Source organism: Mustela lutreola, chromosome X (genome assembly GCF_030435805.1).
Source record: "Mustela lutreola isolate mMusLut2 chromosome X, mMusLut2.pri, whole genome shotgun sequence".
Lineage (NCBI taxonomy): Eukaryota > Metazoa > Chordata > Mammalia > Carnivora > Mustelidae > Mustela > Mustela lutreola.
The window spans coordinates 13,877,914-13,890,825 of record NC_081308.1 but is presented as its reverse complement, the minus strand read 5'-3'; the positions used below and the strand labels follow the sequence as shown (position 1 = coordinate 13,890,825).

The following is a 12,912-nucleotide window of genomic DNA, read 5'->3' as shown; positions in this document are numbered from 1 at the left end:
TAGATAGCTGTCTGTATTTCCTCCTTTTAAACAGCCTTAGTATCTTTCTATTGTGGCTTCCCAAAGATTCCTGGCATGAGCCTTTTATAGCCCCTAACGAAGCCATTGTACTATTTTCAGTCAAGATCTGTGGCATGAAACAAAGAAGGCACTTGACAGAGTGCGCAGTTATTGAAAATAATCCCAACCTATTGGGGCCAAGAATAACCAAGCTCAAGACAAAGATCAAACTGTTGTTGCAATCTTGTGCAATAGCAGCTCCAGTGAAAAAATGCTGGGCACCAAACCAGCAGAGACAGTTCATCTCAAAGACTTTTCCTTAGAAAAATTCTTCAAGACATCTGGCCCCCAGCTCTGAAGTTTTCCTGTTTTGTGTTATCTAAATGTTTGTTGAGTTTCAGCTTTGCTGTGTGTTTTTGGTTTTGTAAAGGAATTTACCTTTATCTTTAAAGACAGCATGAAATGAATGATCCCTTAAGGGCTTGAAGCAGGTTATAATTGCATATTATTGTACCTGACTGTATTTTAAATAATGGGAACGTTAAAAATACAAGTATCAGAAGTCTCAGTTAAAATGTCCATGAAAGATAAAGTGGGACAGGTTGACAGGCGATTTGCATTGCTCAAGTCTGCTAATGGGCTGCTTAAGAAGTCCATTTGTCCGACATTAGGTAAAACTTAAAAAAAAAACAACAACACTTAGTCCATTTCTTTGAAGGGATCTGAATATGAAACTCCAGTGATCCTAATGTTTTCCCAGAATCAGGGGCAGTGCTCCTTGAACTCAGACAAAATATTTTTCTTAGATAAACATTTGATAAATATCCACTAGATGCCAGTTGCTGCGGTGGCACATTAGGAGTGGCACAATAGTCACAGAAATCCCACAACTACAAAGAGGTGTGGATACATGTTTGAGAACCACCAGCTACCACCCTGATTTCCAAATCCATGACCATGCTTTGAGCGATGGGAAGATAGCCATCCAAGGCCAAGAGGTCAATAAAAATGAGATGCAGATGGGGTGCCTCGGAGGTTGGAGGCTGGGGAGGCCCAGGGGGTTCAGCTTCTTAATTCACCCCATTCTTATCTCCTTTCTCTTGTTTTATCTCTGATGACATCAGTCTGTAGGCAGGAGTGAGTGCTTAAACTGGTTACTATGTTGAGGATCTCAGCCATTGCTCTCCTTCAAAATCATCTCTAGAATTTAAAACACACACACACACACACACACACACACACACACAATCTTTTGCTTCAATTTCAGAATCAGAAGTACTAAGATGGAGCTAGGGACTTCATGTTTTTATAGCATCCCCCTCGCAATTCTGATGGTCATCTAGGGTTAAGACTTCCTGGACATAGAGACCAGAACTTGGTTATGTAGCCACAACCAGCTCAAACCTGCACCCAGATAAAAATGGAGATTCTGTTCCTGAGGAAAAAGAGGAATCAGGTGACAACTAGCAGTATCTGCCAATGGACTTTTGATTTCACACAACAGAAACTCACTGTGGAAAATCTAAGTGAAAGGGCAATTTACTGGATGACTCTTGGACAACTCAGATATTCGATAGGCTGAGTCGAGGGTCAAGCTCTGAAAGGGAGCAAATGATCCATCCAGAACACTATCATCAACCCAACCCTCAGAGCTGCCAACACCACCAGACTCCTAAATGACGCCACCGATGCTATGTATACTTTCTCAAATGTCCCTGCAGCTTGGCATCATCCTTTCTAGAATTGTGCTGTTTGATACAGTAGCTAGTACATGTGGTTAGTGGTACTATATTGTACGGTACAGATATAGAACATTCCCAATCATTGCAGAAAGACTCATTGGATACTACTAGTCTAGACTCAAAGTCCTGGACCAAGGCAACCAATTTGCCAAGCACTAGCCAAAAACTATCATGTGCCTACCTCTTGGCCAACAGGAGTATTCCCCACACCGAGATGCAATAGAATTTGCTCAAGATAGGGAGGAGGTACAGATGCCCAGCCACTAAAACAGCAGGAAATGTCCTCTGCACACTTACTGACAAGTGTGATCTTGGGATAACTACTTTTCTAGCCTCAATTTTTTTTTTTGCTTTTGTACAATAGAAATAATGATAACTGCCTTGTAGGATTGTTATGAAGATAAAAAGATATGAAAATTACTGGGACCATCTACATCAATGGAGTTCTTAGATGTAATAATAACCAAATGCAGTGCATGGTCTATGATTGGACCCTGCTTTGAACAACCAGCTGAAAAAGACATTTGGGACAATTGGGGGAAATTTTAATATAGAGTAAGTGTTAGATAATATTAGGAAATTACTGTTAATTTTGTTAGGTGCAATGATGGCATTGTGATTATGAAGGACATGATGAAGTTTTTAAAGGTAAAATATTATTATGTCTGTAATTCTAAATATAAAAAATAGATGACAGAAATATGACAAAATGTGCACTGTTAAATCTAGATGATAGGTGAATGGACATTATTCTCCTTTTTTCCTTTTATTTCTGACATTTAAAAAAATAATTTGTTAAGGACGAAAGAAGAGTACCATGTCCATAACAAGAACTCAATAAATGTGAATTTCTCTTCTTCCCTCATAGTCTTAGGGACCTTACACTCTTCTCAAAATGGCTGGAATGCTTCCCATACTTTTCCCAGCCAACTCCCCTCCCTACCCCACACTTTACCCAAGGCTACCTGCTTCAAGGCTTCCTGCCCTTTCTGTGATAACACATTCTCTGTATCTGTGGGGACCTTGAATACAAGGAGTAGTTTGCCCAATAATGGGGGGAGCCTTGCAAAGAGGCACTTGTCCCTAGCACTGATACAGGATGCAATGCCTTTCTCCTGGCATCAGAGTAAGGGTTCAGAGAGAGAAAACTCAGGATACTGGTGCTCATTTTCATATTTGTCAGATCAGCCCCCTTTCCCTGGTGTTGGGGAAGAGGAGGATGTGGCAGCCAGTTTTTTCATTTTAGTTGATGCACTTATTCAGTGAATGTAGAGGACCACGGTATGGAGGCTTGGAGGGTTTGATCATCTCACAAAGATCAATAGTGGAAGGCAAGCAGATGGACCTAGAATAGATCACCTGATTTTCTCTCTGAGGGGTCGTGAGAAATAAACTTACCACAAACATGAGTTGTGAAGCCTGCGACAAATGAGCAGCAAGCTACGATGGCTAAATGATGTCTTTGTATAGTGTTGAAGTAACAATAGCTTTCCTGTGTGTCGGAGATCAAGGCAAATGGCCAAGGTCATCAGAGCCCGCTTCGAAAGGCAAACTAACTTATGGTACAGGACCTGTCTTTAGGGACCATGTGCCAAAATACCAGCTTTGTATACAAGAAGAAAGCATCTTGAGGCCCATAGCTATTTTTAACATTAGAGATAATCAAATAGTGACTAAATAAGAAAGCTAGTTTTATATTTGGTGCAGTGAGTGAAATAATGAGTAATGACATTTTTTTTCAACCCGATTTCCACCTAAAACAGTGTGTTTCAAAGTTAACAATTGGTGTGTGTGTGTGTGTGTGTGTGTGTTGAGGGTAGAAGGAGTGCTCTGAGTGACTCTCTCACTGCGTAGCAGCTATATCCTGAATATAAAATATAAAACACTTTTCAAGGCATTTCTGGTCAAGTGGTTGGGGAGATTTCCAAAGGCTTCTACAACAGCAGCTTCTAAAAGAAAAAAAAATTGAGGCCTAGACCAGAGCAGAAAGCCTTAAATTGCAAAGAGTAGGTGTGTGGGGGATGCCCTGAGAGTAGATAGCAATAGCAACCAACACACAGCAATACTGAGAATGCTGATCCGAGGGCGGGCTTCTTAAGCCAAGATCTTCACAGTGGCTGAAGTGGTTTTATATCAGAGGTGTCTCTGACTTTTTGCTAAAGTAAATCCTCTTCAGAAAAGACCTCCTCTAATTTATATCTACAGTATTCCCACAGATTAAAATCAAGCAATCAGCTTGCAATACAGTAAGACAAGCCACTGTGAACCAGAGGGAACATAAATGACATATAATAGATTCAGATCTCTACAATGTTTGGAGATACAGGAGTTTTCAGTTACAGAATACAGAACAACTGTGTATGAAATGTTTGAAGACGTAAAAGATGCAATCACATAGATGAGTAGACAACAATAGGCTAACAGAAATAACTAGAAAGATTTTTTAATAGAACTTTTCTAAATAAAAATTTCTAAATACAGTTATTGAAACAAAAAACCTAAATGGACTGGTTAAACAGTAGATTAAATCCAGCTGAAGAGAGGATGAGATATTACCCAAAATGCAGCACAAAGAGGGAAGGAGATAGAAACCATGAACGAGAGATTAAGTGGTTGGAGTCCACAGTGAGAAGGTCAAACATAAATCTAATTGGAGTTTCAGAATAAGAGGAGAAAGAGAGAGAGATTTGAAGAGATGGTGGCATGATTCTTCCAACACTGATGAAGGACATAATAACACATATCCAGGAATCACAACATGCCCATCTCTTCGTATACTGTCATCTCTGAAAATATTGAGTTCAGGACCGACGAAGGCTCAGATGTCCGAGCATGGCAAGGGCTGAGTCCATTGTGCAACAGAGGGTATGGGGAGGCTGTGGGAAACTCACTACACATGGCTGTCCTGAGTTATCAAGGAGGGGACAGAGACGTGGAGCTGAGTGGATGTTGAAAGTAGGGTGCTTTAGGCTCACTATAGAAGTAGTGAGGTGTCTTGCTTCTCTTCCTTTGACCTTGCACCCCCTTCCCCAAGTTCCTCAGAGCCAGGCAGCCGTGCCCTGTGGATGGCATCACCTGGGCTCACTTGCTGGCCAACTTCCATAGAGACTGAGCAATGGGAGACCCCGGCAGGAAGGTGGAAGAGAAGAGAAAGCGCTGATGGTCTTCCTTCCTTGCTCCCTCTCTGATGTCACATCTAAACACCTCATAATTCAACTGCATACACTAACTGCCAAGAGATCTTAAAAGGGGCCAGAGAGAAAAGATGACAATTAGACTAACAGTTGCCTCAACAGCAATGGGAATCAGAAGACTGTGGAATAATATTTTTCAATTGTTGAGAGAAAATAGCATAGATCTTAGAACTGTGTACTTAGAAAATCACATTTTAGGAAGGAGGGTAAAATTAATATGTTTATGAGTACTCAAAAAGAGGGATTTGCTATTGAAAGATATTCACTAAAGGAACATCTTCTGGAAGATGTGTTTCAGGAAGAAGGAAAATGATGTCAGAAGGATAATCTAAGATGCCAAAAGGAATGGTGAGCAGCCTGGTTGGCTCAGTCAGGAACACATGTGACTCTCAACCTTGGGGTTATGAGTTCCAGCTCCACATCGTGTGTAGAGATTACTAAAAGAATAGACTTTTCAAAAACCATATATGCATGTGAACAAATGGGCAAAAATGTAAAATCATACACACACGATCAAATAGTATTGGGAGGAAAAAGGAATACCAATGTCAAGTTATAGAGTTAAGAAAAATGACAAAAATAAAATATTGGACAAGAATCACATGCAAGTCAGGAGGGGAGCTCAGAGTTTTAATTTCATTAGATCCTTAGGGCATTTGGGTGGCTCAGTTGGTTAAGCATCTGACTCTTGGTTTCAGCCCAGATCATGATCTTAGGGTCATGACATTGAGCCCCACATAGAGCTCCATGTTGGACTCTGTGCTCAGCATGGAGTCTGCTTGTCTCCCTCTGCTCCTTCCCCCCACTCGCACTCTCCTTCTCTCTCAAATAAATAAGTAAAATCTTTTTAAAAAGTCTCCTAAGATCCTTAAGAGTATTACTAGAGAATAAGTGTTGGCAAACATTTTCTATAAAGGGGCAGCTAGTAAATATTCCAAGTTTTGCAGACCATACAGTCCCTGTCATGAATACAGAACTCTGGCCTCAGAGGGTGAAGGTAGCTATAGATGGTACACGAATGAAAGAACAAACCTGTAGTCCGATAAAACTTTATTTACAAAGACTGGTGATGGGCAGATTTGATCATTGGGCTATAGTCTGCCCATCGTCTTTCTAGAGGAAAGTTAAAATATTATTAATTTTTTTCTCTTTTTAAGTTAAATATACATGATAAAATTTCAATGGCGATCACTAAGTAAGTAAAGATAAAGTCTATAAAGGTCAAGTAAGTAAAAAGGAACAATGAAATAAGGAAATAAATATACCCACAGACAGACAATAAACCACAAACAATACAAAGAGTACCAAAAAATGGGAAAGAAAAAGAATCACAGAAAAAACAGGACAAATAAAAATTAAAAAATAAGATAGCAGACCAAGTCCAAGTATAATAATTGCTATTACTCACCAAATATGCAAGTGAATTACTAGCCAATTAAAAAAACAGAAATTATCAGATGGCATTTTAAAAAAATGTAACTATATGTCCATTACCAAAGTCACACTTAAGGCCCAAGACTGCAGAAAGGCAGAAAGTAATAGGAAAAAAAAAGACACACTAGCCAATTATTAAGCCAAAGAAAACTACTTTGGGGAATACAGACTTTAAGATAAAAAAGCATTATCAGGGTTAGAAGGGGTCACTAGATCATTATAAAGAATTCAGTTCCTCAGAAAGATAAAACAATTCTAAACTTCTATGCACCTAATAAAATAGATGAAAATGCATAAATATTGGCAGGATAACGGTCCTTTGGGAGATGCCGGGAGTAGGTGACGACTTTAGGAGCTTAATGAGATTGAGCACTTAAGTAACCAGAGTCATAAAATCATGTGCTTCTTATCCTTAAAAGTAGAGCCACACCCCAAAATAAAGTGGTGTTAAGACCACCTAAAACCATGAAAAGAAGGGTGCATGCATGTGTATGTGTGTGTGTTTCACACTTAATTAATTAGAGAAATTCCCAAAGGGATGTGTGTGTGCATGGGGGGAGTGCTAGAGGATTCCTATTTACATAATAGCCCAGAGGCTGGCTGGAATCCATTATTAGATTCCGTGCACATGTGCCCTGAAAAAACTGAGCAGAGGGGAGAGCCCGTATGGCCAGCAGAAGAAGAAAGGTAGTGTGATTGGTTCACCAAGGTAATACTCACCCTACACACAAAGGAGATCCCCTAACTTCATTTATTTCAGAAATGGTGACTGGCCAGCTAAGGCAGATGTTAGGAACACTGGGAAGAATCCTGTAGGGGGAAAAAAAAACTACTCCAAACACAATTCTGAGGTCCTTAATCATCATTCACTTCATCCCCACCCATCAGTCAGTTTAGGCTACAGAGGTGTATACATAATACTGAGAATACTTGCTCTTGGCCTTCAAAGATCAGCCATTGCTTTTATAGACTAAAGGCGAGAAGTCTGTGAAAACACAGAAAATATGCCCATCTCTTCGTATACTGTCATCTCTGAAAATATTGAGTTCAGGACCGACGAAGGCTCAGATGTCCGAGCATGGCAAGGGCTGAGTCCATTGTGCAACAGAGGGTATGGGGAGGCTGTGGGAAACTCACTACACATGGCTGTCCTGAGTTATCAAGGAGGGGACAGAGACGTGGAGCTGAGTGGATGTTGAAAGTAGGGTGCTTTAGGCTCACTATAGAAGTAGTGAGGTGTCTTGCTTCTCTTCCTTTGACCTTGCACCCCCTTCCCCAAGTTCCTCAGAGCCAGGCAGCCGTGCCCTGTGGATGGCATCACCTGGGCTCACTTGCTGGCCAACTTCCATAGAGACTGAGCAATGGGAGACCCCGGCAGGAAGGGGGAAGAGAGGAAGAGAAAGAGCTGATGGTCTTCTTTCTTTGCTCCCTCTCTGCTGCTGGAGAGCATCCCTTCAGGACTCCTGAAGCTCCAAAGATCCTTTGGCTATAAACAACCCTACCTTAATGCTGATGGTTAGCATTTATTGAGTGCTTACTGTGTTCCAGTGCTTACTCTAACCCAGCACAGTATACAGGTGAACTTGCTGAATCCTCCCAACAACCCCATGAGGTCAGTACTCTATTTACAGATAGATAACTGGGACACAGAAGGGTAACTAACTTGCTCAAAGTCCATCAGTTTACTAGGTGCAGAGCTGGTATTCCAACCCAGGCTGTTTGGCTCAATTGAGTGTCTATTTTTAAGCTCTAATAGAAGCCATATATGTAATTTTTTTCTACTAACCCTATTTAAAAAATGAGAATTAAAACAAGGAAAATTAAGTTTAATAATATATTGTTATAAACCCAATATATCCAAACTATAATTTCAATAAAATTAATCAAATATTTTCGAAATGAAGATGTTTTGCATTCTGTATTTTGGTATGAAGTCTTTTAAAATCCGGGGTGTACATGATACTTACAACACATGTCATTTCCGACACTGAATGTTCATTGGAAATACTTGATCTGTATTTAGATTTCATAAAATTTACAGTTGAAAACATAAGTTAATGTACTGGAGTCATTCCGACATCTCCAAAAGTTTTCCAATGAGTTGAATAGGACTTCTGATTTTCAAATTCTTTTTTTTTTTTTTAAGATTTTATTTCTTTATTTGACAGAGAGAGATTACAAGCAGGCTGAGAGAGAGGAGGAAGCAGGCTCCCCGCTGAGCAGAGAGCCCGAGACGGGGCTTGATCCCAGGACCCTGGAATCATGACCTGAGCCGAAGGCAGAGACTTAGCCCACCGAGCCACCCAGGTGCCCCTGATTTTCAAATTCTTAATAAGCTTTTTATATTAGAATGATTTTACATTTACAGAAAAGTTGCAAAGATGGTACAAAGGTTACTATATATAATTACATATTTCCTTATTGTTAGGTTACTGTGGGACATTTGCCACAACTCATAGATAGATCAAGACGACATAGATACAGTGGTAGAAGCTATTTCCAGTTTTTCTTTGTATTTCACCAGTTTTTTGATGAATGTCGTTATTCTGTTCCAGGATCCAATCTAGAACACTACCCTGTATTTATTCATGTATCCTTAGTCTCTTGATCTGCAATAGCTTCTTACACTCTCCTTGTTTCTTGTGACTTGGACAGTTTTGAGGAGCACTGGTTGGGTGTTTTGAAGAATGTCCACCAAATAAGGTTTGGCTGCTATTTTCCTCATGATGAGACTGGGGTGACGGGTGTCAGGGAGGGAAACTACAGGGCTGAAATGCCTTTCCCCTCGCGTCGTATCAATGGCATGTGCTATTGACATGACTTATGACTGGTGATGTTGACCTGGATCATCTGGCTGAGGTCATGTTTGCCAGGTTTCTGCACCCAAAATTACTTTTTTCTCCCTTCCATACTCTTTTCCTTAGAAACCAGGTATTGAGCACAGACTACACTTAAGGATAGTGGAGGAGGGGGTGTGGATAAAGCTGGAAGTGTCAGTTTTAAATGGAAATTTATTAAAATCAAATAAGAACTTAGTTCTTCTGTCTTACTAAGCATATTCCGAAGGGCTCGGGCTGCTGTATTGGCTAGTGCGGCACTCTACATTACCAGATTTCTGTGTTCGAGGCAAGAGGCAGCTGGTGAGGAGGTGAGGTACTGACAGAGATGTGATGGGCCTGAGTTCGAGGATCAGAGATGTTGAGACAATTAGTGAAGCACAAGAGGAGGCCAAGGACAAAAGATAACTTAATGAGAAGCTTTAAGGCAATAAGGGCTAGGTGTGTGTGTGTGTGTGTGTGTGTGTGCGCGCGTGCACGCAGAAAGGGGAGAGGGTAGGAATGGAGAGATGTTTCAGAGAATGCCTTAAGCACACCTTAACTGTGCTTAAACCGAGCCCTCGGTGTTGGTTAGAAAGTTTGAACTCACAAATCCGGGCTGATGTTTCAGCTGTGCCGTTTCTTAGCTATCTGATGATCTTGGGTCAGCCACAAATCCTCTAAGCTTGTTTCCTCATCTGTAAAATGGGTAGGTCCTATCCTAGTACTCACCTCATGGGGACATTGCAAGGATCAAAGGATCCTTGTTTCAAAGGGCTTTATAATCTTTGCTAGAACCTACAAATGGAAAGGCATGGGATGGTGTTGATGGGATATGAAAATTAGCTAGCCTCTTGGTAAATGGAGGTGTATTGGTTCCTCTTTTGTCCGCCCCAATGCCCAGATCCAGTCTCTCTGCCCCATTCTGTGCCTTGGGAACTTACACACTGCCATCAGCCAGTCTCCATGGCCAGCTGGCATCCAGCTGGGTTGGTCAATGTGAAACAGCAGCAGGAACTCTGAGGGGCAGGAGAAAAAGCCAGGGGATTTCTTCCTTGCTCTTTCTCTGCATTGGTATCCTGTCTCTGGTAGTGTCTGCACCTCTCCAGGATGACAGCTCCCACGGGGGGACCCTTCCTCCATGGAGCCAACTCTCAAAAGCTCCAGTAACACTATTTCCTTCCCTCACTCCTTCAACCCTAGGAGTGGCATCAGCTCCCCACTCCTGCTGATTCCCGAGGGCCTCGCCATCTTGGTTTGTTCCCCTAACCCTGCACATACCTCATTGTGGCGTTCTCTCTTTGGTTTTCGCTTAAATCGTCTGGTAGGAAATCTATGCCCTCTTCAATCCCTGACTGTGGTCGGAGAAGATGGTAAGGAAGAAAAAGTTGAGAGTGACATATAGGGTCGGCTGAAGGACATGAGAGCACGAGGCGATGGCCCCAGTGCAAGGACTCTAGTGACTGAACTGGGGAGGCATCAGGCTCTGAACAAACACGATGTCCGTGAAATCAGAGGCTAACAGACACGTGGGAGTCAAGTCATCCAGAAAGGCATGGAAGATGCCAGCGGCAGGGCTGAGATAGAGAACAGAGAGGGAGAAGAGTTTAAGTCTACAGTGACATTTCCATGCCAAGTACACCAAGAAGTCAGCCAGATAGCGAGAGCTGAAGCAGAAGGTACTACCCATGACGGAGGCATCAAGAAGCCGTGCTTGGCGGTGCAGATATTGGATTCATACAAGTGGGCTTCAGTCCACTCCACAGAAGCTCTGGGACCAGTATAGCCCTTCAGAATTGCCCCCAGGCAAGGCAAGTATGTGGGCCTGTCTTTATACTTCCACTTTGGCAGTCAGGAAATGCAGGCTGCCCCGGTGGAGGGGTGTGACTGATGGACAATTCCTGAAGGGCTGCTGAGAATACTCAGCCGCCATCGATTCCCACTTCCTGGGGGATTGAGCACCCTAGTCCCGAAAGGACTAAATACGTAACTGGCCAGGATAATGGCAGGGAGCAAGAGGTGCTACGATGGCACCCCTAGATGCTGTGGTGGTTGCAGAAAGATAAGACACGGTGTCTGCTCCCAAGGAGCTTGCAGTGTAGTCGAGGAGATAAGGCATATAGAAAATTAGCAAGCAGTACCAGGTGGCATGGCACTACTGCCGGTGGATGGTACAAACAAGGATAGAAGGATCCAGATCCTTTTTAGGCTAAGTGGAGTTTCACAGGTGGAAAAGTCAGGGGCGTAGTTTTGGTCAAGAAGAGTAACTGGAGAAAAACCGATGATCTGGGAATGGGCATGGGGTGTCGCAGTGTTTCCTTTGTGGACGGGGATAGGCAGAGCCAGGCTGTGGTCCTTGTGCGTTGGCCTGTGATGTTTTTCTAAAGAATTATTGGGTTTGTCCTAAGGTAGCAGGTCCCTAAAACCCATTCCTTAGACACATGAGATCTTGGTGTGTGCTGGCTGTGTGGGAGAGGAATGACCGACTGGGACTAGGCAGTTCCAGAGGCCTGTTGGTAAGGAGCGAAGTAAGTCTGAGAGTTTGAGTCCAGGCAACGGAGAGAATGGTGGTCCCACTGCTGTAGGTGGGACTTCCAGGAAAGTGGACTATGGGATCAGATTCCTTGAGAGGGCTTGGTAATGAGAGGTAGTTCGGGAACACGATCTGTAGAGCTAATGCCTTGAAACCAGGAAGGAGAGGGAGAACTCCAGGAGTGAACATCTACGAAAAGAGTGGAAGCCTAGAAAGCTCTGAGAGGCATACCTCCAATACTTAGATAGTAGGTCCTGTACTCCCGCCAGACCTACGCACTTGGTCCTTGAAAATATATATTCTAAAGCATTTTCAGAAGGGCAGGCTAGTCCACAAGACCCATAAGCATCAGGAAGAAAGAGAAATGACAGCAGGTTCAGAGCCTTGGCCCTGGTACATTTTCTGTCTCCTTGGTTGCAATGACTTTGTTGGCAACAGAGGTCTGTGCATTCCAAGGGTTTGAACTTGAAGGGGATGTCATTTTTGTTAACCTTTAACCAAGAAGGCAGTCAGGGAGGAGATAAATGATCTGCTCAAAGAAGAATAGTGGTTGCATTCAAAGAGGGAATAGGAGATTTCGGAGGTGTTATTGTGAGCGACCCCGTGACCCTTCTCTTCGTTGGAGGATTGGTGGAGAAAAGGCTCCCCCAACTTTTTCTCCAGGCATTAAAGGTGAAGTCCCGGGAGTTCTAAGGAAAGGATGACAGGACAACTTGAGAAATTAAGAAGGATATGAATCAACTGAACAAGGAGGTGTTTATCCAAGACTTCTAAAGCAACTGAAGAAAATGTATTAACCTCCTAATGAAAATATTGTTATCAAATTCATCATTGGAAACAGCTCTTTGGGTAACTGCTACATTCACTGTTTTAGGAAGTTGCTTAGCGAGATCCTGAAAAAGAATGGAATTTGGTCTCACAGTTTTCAAGTGTGCCTAGGACAGCAGTTGAGAAGTGTTAAGTCAGAAGCTGCCGTGATGTGGTAGACACTAAGACGTCGTGATCCAAGTGGCTGCTCGAGACCCTTCAAAGATCACAGAGGGGTTGGGGGAATGAGGCCGGTAGTCCTGCTCGCTCATGGACTGTACCAGTATCAGTTTCCTGGGGCTGCTGCCCTCCTGCCATCACATTAGATGTCCCCTCCGCCCCGGGAGAAGCTGGGTGAACGGTATGTGGGCCTCTACATCCTGTTA

At 42.7% G+C, this 12,912-nt stretch overlaps 1 long non-coding RNA gene across 3 annotated transcripts in view; it reads left to right on the top strand.

The window, feature by feature from the left end:
* Nucleotides 1–12,912, top strand: part of LOC131821347 (uncharacterized) — a 240,401-nt gene that overhangs the window by 152,790 nt on the left and 74,699 nt on the right. For all 3 annotated transcript variants that reach the window (XR_009349883.1, XR_009349885.1, XR_009349884.1), the window contains exon 5: nt 8,539–8,677. This is a non-coding gene — a long non-coding RNA (uncharacterized LOC131821347). The remainder of the gene's footprint in view (nt 1–8,538; nt 8,678–12,912) is intronic.